Here is a 12,523-nt window from a genome sequence, read left to right as displayed (position 1 = left end):
CTTGGCAAAGAAAGTCTGTGGGGGTCAGCACTCTGGGCCTTCCTGTCCCCACCATCCTCCGACAAGCCCACAGTGGCGTGTGTGTGTGTGTGTGTGCACCTGGTTTTCACGATCAGTTTCATACAAAGAGTTTGCACACGCGTAATAAAGTGGTGTACACGTAAAGCACAGCAGTCTGTCCCCCACATCAAAGGGACACAGCAAGAACACAGCCACATTTGCACAAAAGAGGCTCCCGAGCAGTCTCATCCCCTTAGTGACCAGGTGGATCCCTGCCTGAGGCCCTAAATACAGAGTGCCAGGCCCTAGTGCCCTGGGGGACACTGCTGCTCTCTAACCAGGTCACCCAGGGTCCCACCTGGACACTCAGGACTGAGCCCCCTGCAGGGGGCAGCTGTTGAAGGTGCTTGGGGACAGCTCGGCTCCCTCCTTAGACTGGCAGGCGAGGCCACAGGGACTGGACTTCCCACAGGGCTCCTGGGTCTGCCCAGCTCCTGGCTGAGGATGGCCACTGGCCAGCCCCATGGCCAAGCCAGCTCCGCACCTCCCCCACTGCTGGCTCCCTCTGGACACCGTGATCCCTGAAGGGATCCGGGTAAAGCGAGCCTCCTGCCAACCCTTTCATTCACCCGCCCACCCACCCATTCATGGATCCACTCAGGAATATTATTTTATTTTAGGTGCCAGGGATGGAGCCCAAGGGTGCTTAACCCCTGAGCCCCGTCCCCAGCCCTTTTGATATTTTATTTAGAGACAGGGTCTCGCCGAGTTTCCCAGGGCCTCACTAAGCTGCGGAGGCTGGCCTCCAACTTGCGATCCTCCTGCCTCAGCCTCCCCACCCACTGGGATGACAGGTGTGCACCTCCATGCTCAGCTATGTTTAGATTTTAAAGAAAGCCTCTAACTTATATCCTGGGTTTCACTTTTTTTTTTTTTTAATTTTGTTAAGTTGTAGATGGACACAATATTTTTATTCATTTATTTCTATGTGGTGCTGAAGATTGAACCCAGTGCCTCCCACATGCGAGGCAGATGCTCTGCCACTGAGCCCCAGCCCGAGCCCCACCAGGTTTTACTTCTAAGGTGGGTCTGTGTGGACTCCTGCAGCCCCCAAGGTACCCCCAAGCAACCCTGGGTCACCTCTGCCCCTGAGGGAGTCCTGGATTTCTGGTGTTCAGCTCAGGGGTCCCGAGAGCTAATCCCCTGCTAGAAGAATTGTGCAAGGACCTCTTTCCATTTCCTTCCCCAAAAGGACACTTTCCAAACAGGGGGGACCTAGAGGGGTCAGACGGGAGCGGGGGATGGAGGGGGGACACACTGGCCACATGCTCAGTGCTGAAAGGAACTAGGAGGCTTCTTCACACATCTCCTGCTGCAACTTCCCAGAGGACAGTTACTCAAGAAGCCGGCAGAAGGTGGGCAGCACACGCCTGTGATCCCAGCAGCTTGGGAGGCTGAGGCAGGAGGATCGCAAGTTGGAGGCCAGCCTCAGCAACAGCGAGGCCCTAAGCAACTCAGGGAGACCCTGTCTCTCAATAAAATATAAAAAAGGGCTGGGGATGAGGCTCAGGGGTCTCGAGGTTGCAGGGAAGGGCGGCGGAGGAGGACGCAGCCCTGGCTAAGCGCTCAGCCTTGGCTCCCGGCAAGGGCCCCGTGGAAACCTGGCACTGCCGGGTCCATAGTAGGTCTCTGTTCCAGGTCGCTGCTGTCACCCTGAGGCTGACTCTGGTGGGTAAAAATAGGCATGGCTCATACCACGGGCTCCTGAAACCGAGGCTGAGCTCAGGAACCTGCCCAAAGGCGCAGGCGACCAGTGAGGGGCGCATTGCGCGCTGCACGGGGATTGGCTGAAGTCTCCTCCCTGGGACTTTGGACGCTGGCCTGGGTCCTGGGCACAGGGCCCCTGCAGAGGCCCCCAGCAGACCAGGTGCAGGGTCCTCGGCAGCCCTCCCCTGCCCCCTGCTGGCCAGATCTTGGGAAGGTCAGGTGGCCCGTGTCCAGGGTCCCCCGGAGAGCCCCCAAGGCTGCAGCAGGACTTGGGACCTGTCCTGGAGAAAGCCCTTCTCCTCTCGGGAGAGGAGGCTGGAAGACACGAGTGACACGGCCACCTGAGGTTATGCTGAAGATTCTTTTGGCTTGGAAGGTCCTTAGCCAAAGGGAGAAGAGGACACCTGGTCATGACCTCGCCATAGCACCGTTGCCCGTGGACAACAGCGGGAAATTCCTCTTGTCACAGCTGCCGGGACATCATAGCGCAACACGTTCCTCACATGGTCAAGGCGATATCGGGTCACCAAACCTACTGTGTGCCAGTTCTGTAAGGGCACAGCGGACGGCCGGGCATCCAAGTGGCTCAGGAGGCTGAGGCAGGAGGATCGCAAGTTGGAGGCCAGCCTCAGCAACTCAGTGAGGCCCTGAGCAACTCAGGGAGACCCTGTCTCTAAATAAAATGCAAAATAGGGCTGGGACGGAGCTCAGGGGTCAAGTACCCCTGGGTTCAATCCCTAGTAGCAAAAAAAAAAAAAAAAATCCACTTCTTTTGGCTTAAGTTTGATCATTCCTAATTTCCTAGAGAATCACTCATTTCTTCTAGATTCCAATCTTTGTGCCACTCATGTGTGTTTAGATCTTATCTGTGATTCTTTTTCTGTCTCCTAGGTCTGTCTTTTCTTCTGATTTCTATTTTTATTTTGTATTTCAATCATTTCATCTCTTTCTTTTTTTTTTTAAACCGGTTTTCTGTTCCTTATTTTTTTTTTTTCTGAAGTTTAGAACTGAGCTTTTTACTTGCTTCTTTCAATTCTTTTTAACACGGTCTATTCAACTCTGTGTGTGGGTGTGGGTGTGGGGGGGGTGTGCACACTCCTTTTCCAGTTGGACTTTTTTAAAAAATAGGGGAGGGGTCTTGCTCTGTCACCCAGACTGTCCTGGAACTTGAGATCCTCCTGCCTCAGCCTCCCAAGTCCTTGGGACGGGGAGCCTGCTGCCCTGCCTCGTGGACTTGGTCTTATTTAATTTTCTTCCTTCCAACCACCCCACAGTCCCGCTGCAGAGCCCGGGTCGTCTGGGAAACTGAGGCAGCATGAAGACCCCCCCTTTGAACCCCGATTCTTGCGATCAAGTCAGAAAGACCTCAGACCCATCACTCAGAGGAACAGGCATGAGTCTCTCGAGGGATGGCAAAAGGGAAAGGGGACACCCTCAAGGGACAGAGTGGGTCCTCTCAGAGGGACCCACTGTGAGCGCATATTCTTTTTCGACTGGTCGCGGTGGCACACGCCTGTCATCCCAGTGGCTCGGGAGGCTGAGGCAGGAGGATTGCAAGTTGGAGGCCGGCCTCAACCCCTTAGCAAGGCCCAATCTCAAAACAAAATCAAAAGGTCAGGGGGTGTGACTCAGTGGCAGACACCTGTGGGTTCCATTCCCAGCCTGGGGGTTGCTGGGGGGGACATGGGGGTCTCTCCTTGCAATGGTGAACAGCATTGCGTCCTGCCAGTAGTGAAGCCATATAAAAGTGTGATTCTATTTCTACAGAGTCCACAGGCTGGCACACTGACTGTCATGGAGATGTCCCAAGTAGGAAAGGAGCCAGACAGGCAGGACTAGAGAGTGATGTTTGATTTCTCCCTGGGCTGGGTTCCTGTCAAACTTGACCAACTATATTCTTTTTTTTTTTTTTTGGGGGGGGGGTCCTGGGGATTGAACCCAGGGGTGCTTCACCCCTGAGCCCCGTCCCCAGCCCTTTTTATCTTTTATTTAGAGACAGGGTCTCGCTCAGTTGCTCAGGGCCTTGCTCAGTGGCTGAGGCTGGCCTCCACCTTGCGATCCTCCTGCCTCAGCCTCCCGAGCGGCTGGGATGGCAGGCGTGTGTGCGCCATGCTACTCAGTAACAAGCTATGTTCTTAAGGTCCCCACCGTCCTGGATGTGTATCACATGTCAGACGGCTTGAAAGGACAGAGTTTGCACTGGGGGAGGTGACCGTGGGGAGAGGGGTCCCCTTCCACTCTCCCTCTAGCTGCAGATCCCAAGCCACAAAGCCGTCTCCCTCCTGTCGCCTTTAGACTCTGGGGCTCCTGGGCAGGAAGGTCCATCTCCTTGGAGACGGCTCCTCCTGATGGTGGACAAAGCCCTGCTGGCCACAGCTCCGAAGCTGCTCTGCCCACGCGGCCCACGGTCCCCCCGGCAGGTGAGGTGACCTCTCAGGGCACCCCCTTTCTCGGATCCACCCCAAGTCTCCGGGCCTCTGTTTCCCAGTAGTAGCCGGACAAAGCTCCTTGTCCTGCACCCTTCCTGGGAGGAGAGCCACATTAGGACCGCAGCCAGGGCAGCAGGACATTCCCACCACGTGAATGACACCCGGCGGCCTTGCCAAGTCCTGCTCTGAGCGTCCTGCCCTCGGCTCAGGGGTCCCTCCACCGGGGAACCCCATGCCTGCTGGCCGTGGGTGCTCAGCGGGGCCCCAGAAGCAACAGAGGGAAGCTACAGAGACTTGGGAGGTGACAGGGTGGGTGTGTGTTCCTTGCTTCAGAGACTGAAACCGTCTCTTTAAATTGACTTTTTAAAATCCCAATGTTAAAATTTAAGAAAAAAAAAAAAAAAAGAGAGATGACTTTTAAAAAACTTGCTTTGAGCCCGGCGCGGTGGCCACACCTGTCGTCTCAGCAGCTCGGGAGGCTGAGGCAGGAGGATCGCAAGGTGGAGGCCAGCCTCAGCCACTCAGCAAGGCCCTGAGCAACTCAGCGAGACCCTGTCTCTAAATAAAATGCAAAACAGGGCTGGGGAAGGGGCTGGGTGGTCTAGGGCCCCTGAGTTCACTCCCTGGTACCAAGATAAAATAAAATAAAAACATAAGTCCTTGCTTGGCTCGTTTAAGGTCCTGGTTTGATTCTCAGCCCTGTACAAATATAAACCTCAGGTAAATCCGGTTACCTGCATGTGACAGGTGAGAACGGTGGGCGGGGGCACAGTGAGATCAAGCACCCTGGCCCAGGACTCTGGCTGGTGGGCGGTGCTGCTGGGGTTCAAAGCCAAATTTGGGGTGATGGTCCTCAGACGGCTTCCAGGGGAGACAGCACCAGGCCTGGACAGAGGGCCTCGGGCGCCCCCTGGTGGCCAAAACTTCTGATTCCCCACCAGCTGCCCCTCACCTACCTCCGCCTGCAGGGGGCGCCCTGCTCCATGGGGCAAGATGTCCCTTCTCATCCTTAACTAGCAGCTCTTCTTCCAATCAGTCCTTGGATCATTTTGGAGAAAAGCCTCTGTCCTTGCTGCCTTTAATCATGACCCAAGGACCAGGCTGTCAGCGAGCCCTTTGGGGGGACTTGAACATCAGACTTGGAGGTGAGAAAATAAATGACAGGGATTTCGACACCCTGGGAAGGATGAGGCTGGGAGGGCAGAGATTTGTGGTAAGGAAACTGTGGCCAAAGTGTTCGATTTTTTTTTTTCTCCCTGTCAACAGGCTCAATGACAAAATTATTTCAGGGCTAAGACCCAGCCAGGACTTATGCAACCCAAGGAGTTCTGCACCCGATGCTGTAGTCCTGCCTCTGAGGTATTGCAGATTCGGCTTCAGATCACAGCAATAAAAACATTTTGTCACAATAAAGTGCGTCCCCTTGACTTTTTAATTTGTATTTTAAATTCATGGGCAATGTCCGTACTTATGAGTGGGCCGTGTGATATTTCAACACCATTTGTCCTCTCCCTGGCTACCCCCTGCTGCTCCTTCTTATCAAAATTGGAATCTTGAGCTGGGCCCCCCCGTGGTGCTCATCTGGGATCCCAGGGCCTCAGGAGGCTGAGGCAGGAGGATTGCAAGTTGGAGGCCAGCCTCAGCCACTGAGTGAGACCCTGTCTCAAAATAAAAAAAAATTTTAAAGTAATAATAAAAAGGACTGGGGATGTTGCTCAGTGGTAAAGTGCCCCAGGCTAAATCAAAAATTATAATAAGTGGACTCTTATCATCCTCCATCCCCCAGTACTGAGGATTAAACCCAGAGCCTCCTACATACTAAGCAAATGCTTTACAACTAAGCTAAATTCCCAGACTTATTTATTTGCGTACCTTTGTATATGTGTACATGGCTGGGCATTGACCCCTGGGGCACTTAACCCCTGAGCCACATCCCCAGCCCTTTTTATTTTAAATTTTGAGACAGGGTTTCGCTGAGTTGCTTAGGGCCTCGCTAAGTGGCTGAGGCTGGCCTCCAACTTGCGATCCTCCTGCCTCAGCCTCCCGAGCAGCTGGGATGACAGGTGTGCGCCACGGCCCCCAGCAGCAGGGTGATTTTAAAACAGTAACAGACCCTAGGACTTCTACTTACAAGGGACACCTCACTTCCCTTCTCCAGATGCAGCAGGAAAACCCCCCAAATCACTGGCCAAGAACTCATGTCCACAGGTCAGAAGTGTATAGTCTTCCCTCAAAGAGGAGCAGTGAGTGTTCTAGAACCATAGAGAACAGAGGGAGGCAACCGCACGTCCTGTGAGCCCAGGGATGGATTGCACTGATGCCAACCAGCAACAGTGCTTTGTAAAATAAAGTGGGAAAAGGTCCCTTTTTACCCCACAACAGCAAAAAATCCAATATCTGAAAACAACAACTGGACTCCTTGGAAACATCCAGTTCCTGGTATTGTCCCCCAGGAGGCTGCAGAGAGGTTTTGAAATGAGTGCTTTGGCAGACAATGCCTATTGGGAAATCTCCAGAAGAATTTGCAAACAGGCAGAGTGTTTCTGCCAAGTGATTGACAGCGTTCTGCACGGTTCACGCTTGACTGTGTGTGTGCTGAGGTTAGGATCCGATGATGAAGTAGGAGCCGGGCACGGTGGTGCACGCCTGTGTTCGCAGGAGCTTAGGAGGCTGAGGTGGGAGGATCGCAAGTTGGAGGCCGGCCTCAGCAGAAGTGAGGCCCTAAGCAACTCAGGGAGACCCTGTCTCTCAATAAAATACAAAATAGGGCTGGGAACGGGGCTCAGGGATCAAGGGCCCCTGAGTTCAATCCCCAGTACCCGCTCCCCCCCCCAAAAAAAAAGATGGAGCAGGACATCCGGTTCTGATTGGGCTATGATAGGAAGATTCTCTCAAGTTTGCACCAAAGCAAAATAATAATAATAACAACAGCAAAGCCAGTTGAAAATGAGGGGTGACCTCAGCTCTCGCGAAAGCAGCTGAGAAGACGCAGCTCTCCAAGGCTCCAGTGCTCTGGCCAATCTGGACCAGTGACCTCTCAGGAGGGACAGGCAGATCTGCACTGGTGACCCCTAAGGAGGGACAGGCAGCCCTCAGGGCCTCTTGTGCCTGATGTCGGCTTGGCAAGTGTCTTGAACTATTTTTTTCCCTCTGCCAATATATTGTTTAATTATCTATTGCATCATGAGTGACATTTTCCTAAGCTTGGAGAGTGAGGACCTAAGTGAAGCTACAATTTGTCTCTGCAGCCACTACGCCCGCTGTCCACAGTCCACGCAAATGCTGGACACCACTTCTTTTATTTAATGTTTATTTATTTAAAAAAAAAATGGTACCAGGAATTGAATCCAGAGGCGCTTAACCCCTGAGCCCCGTCCTCAGCCCTATTTTGTATTTTATTTAGAGACAGGGTCTCACTGAGGTGCTTAGGGCCACGCTAAATTGCTGAGGCTGGCCTCCAACTTGTGATCCTCCCAAGTTGGCATCCAATTGTCATCCCAGCAGTTCAGGAGGCTGAGGCAGGAGGATCGCAAGGTGGAGGCCAGCCTCAGCCACTTAGCGAGGCCCTAAGCAACTCAGTGAGACCCTGTCTCTAAATACAATAAAAAAGGGCTGGGGACGGGCCTCAGGGGTTGAGGGCCCCTGGATTCAATTCCCAAAACCAAAGAAAACAAAACCAAACAAAAACCCACCTTGCTCTTTGCCGCCCCCCCGCAGCTCGGGCCCAGGGCTGTGTTAGGAGAGGACAACGGGGCTGCAGCTGCTCCTTCCCCGACTCTGACTACCAGAGCCCGGGGACCCTGCTCTTCCGTGTGGTGCTTGTTTCCATGTGGGTGGAAGTTCGAGAACTTTCTCCCACTCTCTGTGCCTGGGAGGTCCCCACACTGGTGGCCAAGCTCTGTGTCCCACCAACAGGGCTTTCCCCCGAGGGTGGCTTCCCTGGGCCTGGCGTAACCTGATCAGTGATGAACTGTCCCAGGTGTGCGTCCCTCCCCTGGGGGCCGCAGAGGACTGGAGACCAGGGCCTGCAGACCCCCAGCCCAGGGAGCCAGGGGCCACGATGGAACCAGGTTCCCCTAGAAACCGTGGGGACCTAGTGATTCTTCCGTGTGCCTTGGGGGACCAGGGGCAGCTGGCTGGGGACCTGGGGCAGTGGGCTGGGGGGCCTGGGGCAGGTGGCTGGGGACCTGGGGCAGTGGGCTGGGGGGCCTGGGGCTGCTGGCTGGGGACCTGGGGCAGCTGGTTGGGGGGACCTGGGGGCAGGTAGCTGGAGACCTGGGGCAGCTGGTTGGGGGGACCTGGGGCAGGTGGCTGGGGGGACCAGGGGCAGCTGGCTGGGGACCTGGGGCAGTGGGCTGGGGGGCCTGGGGCAGGTGGCTGGGGGGACCTGGGGGCAGGTAGCTGGAGACCTGGGGCTGCTGGCTGGGGACCTGGGGCAGCTGGTTGGGGGGACCTGGGGGCAGGTAGCTGGAGACCTGGGGCAGCTGGTTGGGGGAACCTGGGGCAGGTGGCTGGGGGACACAGGGACTCCAGGATCCTGATGCCCAGCTCCTAGTTTGCTGCAGGTCTTTGACCACTGTGGGCCCAGCCGGGCTGGAACCTGCCACCCTGGTGTCCCTCCTCAGCCCCTGCCTGGTCCTTCTGTCACCCGGACCCTGCACAGAGACGATGGCCTCCGTCCGCTGGAGGCCAGGTGCTGGAAGAGGCCCACGCAGTGCGGACGGTCCCTGGCCATCTCTCTGACCATGTCCTCCTCCCGGGCACAGCGGCCGCCCACGGCTGGGCCTGGGCCTTGGACCCTCCCAAGTCCCTCAGTGAGGACAGGCGACGTAGCACTGCGGTGACACACGTCACGTCTCAGTGACCGACAGGCTCCCTCGTCCCGGTCCCCGCTCTCCAGGGCGACTCTCCCACGGAGGGACTTGGGGACCCTTGGCTGGCCCCTGGCCGTGCCCTACATCAGTGACCAGCTGCCCACAGCGGCCCAGACAGGCGACGTGGGGACAGTGCCCCACCCCAAAGGAGGAGAGTCCTGCCCCAGCCTGAGAGGGGCCACCGCCAGCAGCCCAGAAGGTGACCACGACCCTGACTGGACCCGAGACCAGTGCAGGGGCTGAGGGGGCTGAGCCACCGGGGCAGGGGACACTGAGGAAGCCTGGAGCTGCCGTGTGTGACAATGAAGGGGCCAGCACCAGTGGACTTCCGGGATACGGGGACGTCATGGCGGCCGGGACGTCATGGCGGCCGGGACGTCATGGCGGCCGGGACGTCATGGCGGCCGGGACGTCATGGCGGCCGGGACGTCATGGCGGCCGGGACGTCATGGCGGCCGGGACGTCATGGCGGCCGGGACGTCATGGCGGCCGGGACGTCATGGCGGCCGGGACGTCATGGCGGCCGGGACGTCATGGCGGCCGGGACGTCATGGCGGCCGGGACGTCATGGCGGCCGGGACGTCATGGCGGCCGGGACGTCATGGCGGCCGGGACGTCATGGCGGCCGGGACGTCATGGCGGCCGGGACGTCATGGCGGCCGGGACGTCATGGCGGCCGGGACGTCATGGCGGCCGGGACGTCATGGCGGCCGGGACGTCATGGCGGCCGGGACGTCATGGCGGCCGGGACGTCATGGCGGGATACACCCTAAAGGTCTACAGAACGACTGTTCCCACGTCTGGGTTTTGCTTGAAAATACTCTACCGCGCATGGGCGGTGTGTCCCGGGCGTTTCCAGGAGGCCCCAGGTGGCAGGTGACCTGGAGTTAAGAGGAAGGACTCTGGGAAGTCGTGTAGAGGGACGTGGGGGGGGGCTGGGGACCTGGGCAGCTGGCTGGGGGACCAATGACGACAAAGTCACTGCTGTCAAAGACTCAGGTGTGCCAAGAAGTCTCCTTGAGGGGAGAGACGGAGAGTCCCCTGTGTGGACGGCTGTGTCATGGTGGTTAGGGCAGATGACACAACATGAGGCAGTCACTGTGACAGGGAATACAGGGACCTGGAGACTCTGATCATATCCCTCCTCCCTGCTTCTCCCTTTTCCTTTCCCTGACTCCCTCCCTGAAAGTCTCCTTTCTCTTTTTTCTTTCTGAGTCTGGTTTTCTTTGCTTTTCATGGTGATCTCCACTTTCACCCATTTTACCACAAATGACACGATTTCATTCTTTTTCATCGCTGAATAATACTCCTTTCGGTGTATATAACACATTCCCCCCACTTTTCTCTTTTGATACCGTGGATTGAACCAAGGGGTGTTTAATCCCTGAGCCCCGTCCCCTGAGCCCTTTTTATATTTTATTTAGAGACAGGGTCTCCATAAGTTGTTTAGGGCCTCACTAAGTGGCTGAGGTTGGCCTCCAACTTGGGATCCTCGTGCCTCAGCCTCCTGAGCCTCTGGAATTACAGGTGTGTGTCACTGTGCCCTGAGCTCAGTCCAAGGTGTATTGACCCCATTGCTCTGGGGCTTTGGCAGGTGACCGTGGTGGAAACGCAGGGGCAAATCCACTTGCTTCACGGCTGGAGATTGAAAGGCAGGGGGCTGGGGTCCCCCAGCTCCCCTCAAGGGCCCACCCCAGGGACCTGAAGGCCTCCTATGGGGCCACACCTCTTGAGGGTCCCACCACGTCCAGCAGCACAGAGCTGGTGACCCAGCCTTCGACACACAGGCCTCGGGATCCAAACTGTCTCACAGTTTAGTGACTTTTGACAGTGGCCAGCCAGGTGACACTTTTCAGTACACAGGAGCTGTCACCACTGTCCTGTCAACCGCAGTTGACCTTTGTCACCACAGAGCGGCTGGTCACAAACATCTTGCACAAGGACACCCACGGCCCCAGCTCTGTGGAATGTGGCCTCTTTCCCTGAGTCTAGGACGTGGCTCTGATGGTGACTTTTTCTGGATAAGTCACATTTATATAAATGCGTCCCACTTTGAGATCCTTCCTCCCGTGGCCATCTGAGTCGGGCTCATTTCTTGGCCGTGACGAATGACCCCTGTGAACCCTGAGTGACCCTTTGTGTGGACAGAGGGTCTGTTTCTCTGGGGTAAAAATCCTGAGAGAGGGGACTGGGCTGGAGTTAAGTCTTAGGGACAAAGTCAGCTTTTCTCCTGCTGTGACTCAAGGACCCTCCAGCACAACTGCACAGGGGGACAGTGGACGTGGGGCTCAGGGTGTCCCAGGTCCCAGTCCACAGATGGCAGCTCCACTCCTGGGCCGAGGGGAGGCAGGACATCATGGAGGAAGAGTGTGGGGAGGGAGCAGCTCCCATGGGGACCAGGGAGCAGGGACGCCACTCTCCAGGGACAAATAGAGACCCCAAGCCACAGCCCCAGGGCCACCTCCTCCCCCACATCCACCTGCCTCCAGGGGCCACCAGGGGACCCCAGGGAGCCATTCACTGCCAGGGTTCAGGCCTCACACCCCTCACTCCTCCTCTGGACCTTCCTGTGTCACCTCCCACGGGGACTCTGGGGACACCTCACATCCTAACCACAACAGACAGGGTCTCACTAATTTGCTTAGGGCCATGTGGCTGAGGCTGGCCTCCAACCTGCGATCCTCCTGCCTCGGCCTCCGGAGCTGCTGGGATGACAGGTGTGCACCCCTGTGCTCGGCTCATGGTGACTACGGAGCTTTGGGGACACCTCACAGCCACACCAGGACAGAGTATTTGCCCAGCGTGTGCGAGGCCTTTGGTTTGATCCCTACCTCTGCAGATAAATAGCCAAATAAAGGAATAAATTAATATATCCAAAGCTAACAGGGACATGGCTTTTCACAGGGGACATAATTAATTTTTAAAAACGTAATTTGGAAAATAAAGTCGAAGTCTCCAGCAATTACAGAGCCCGGGTGCTGGCCCAGGGAACAGGCCAACACCAATGACAGGGAACGGAGATCACACAGGGGTGTCCTTCCCGTCCTAGCCTCCAAGGGGCCCTCGCAGGGTAAACTCCTGGTGACCCTCGGGAATGTCATCGTGGGCTCCGCTTCCCAAGCCACCAATTCAGGCACCGGCCTCTGGCGCTCTGCCCACGTGCCCTCCATCAGGATGAGGTTCATCGGCTTCAGCTGACCACTCACTGGCCTTCAAGGGACCAGGGACGCCTGTGATGTCCCTACATGGGCATTGGCCCAGGTCACTCAGACGTCACAGAGGACAGCGGCCTCCGGACTCTCACTGAAACTCTCTGGGCGAATTTCCAACCTCGGATAAACCCAAGCACCGACCCTGCCCCAGGGCCTGCTCCATGACCAGGGCCTCCACACAGAGCCCGCTGGCACAGACGCATGGCCGCTGGACCCCAGGAGACCCAACAGCACCCCGGGG

Source organism: Marmota flaviventris, chromosome 20 (assembly GCF_047511675.1).
Source record: "Marmota flaviventris isolate mMarFla1 chromosome 20, mMarFla1.hap1, whole genome shotgun sequence".
Classification (NCBI taxonomy): Eukaryota; Metazoa; Chordata; class Mammalia; order Rodentia; family Sciuridae; genus Marmota; species Marmota flaviventris.
The sequence above is the reverse complement of the archived record's forward strand: the minus strand, read 5'-3'. Positions refer to the sequence as shown.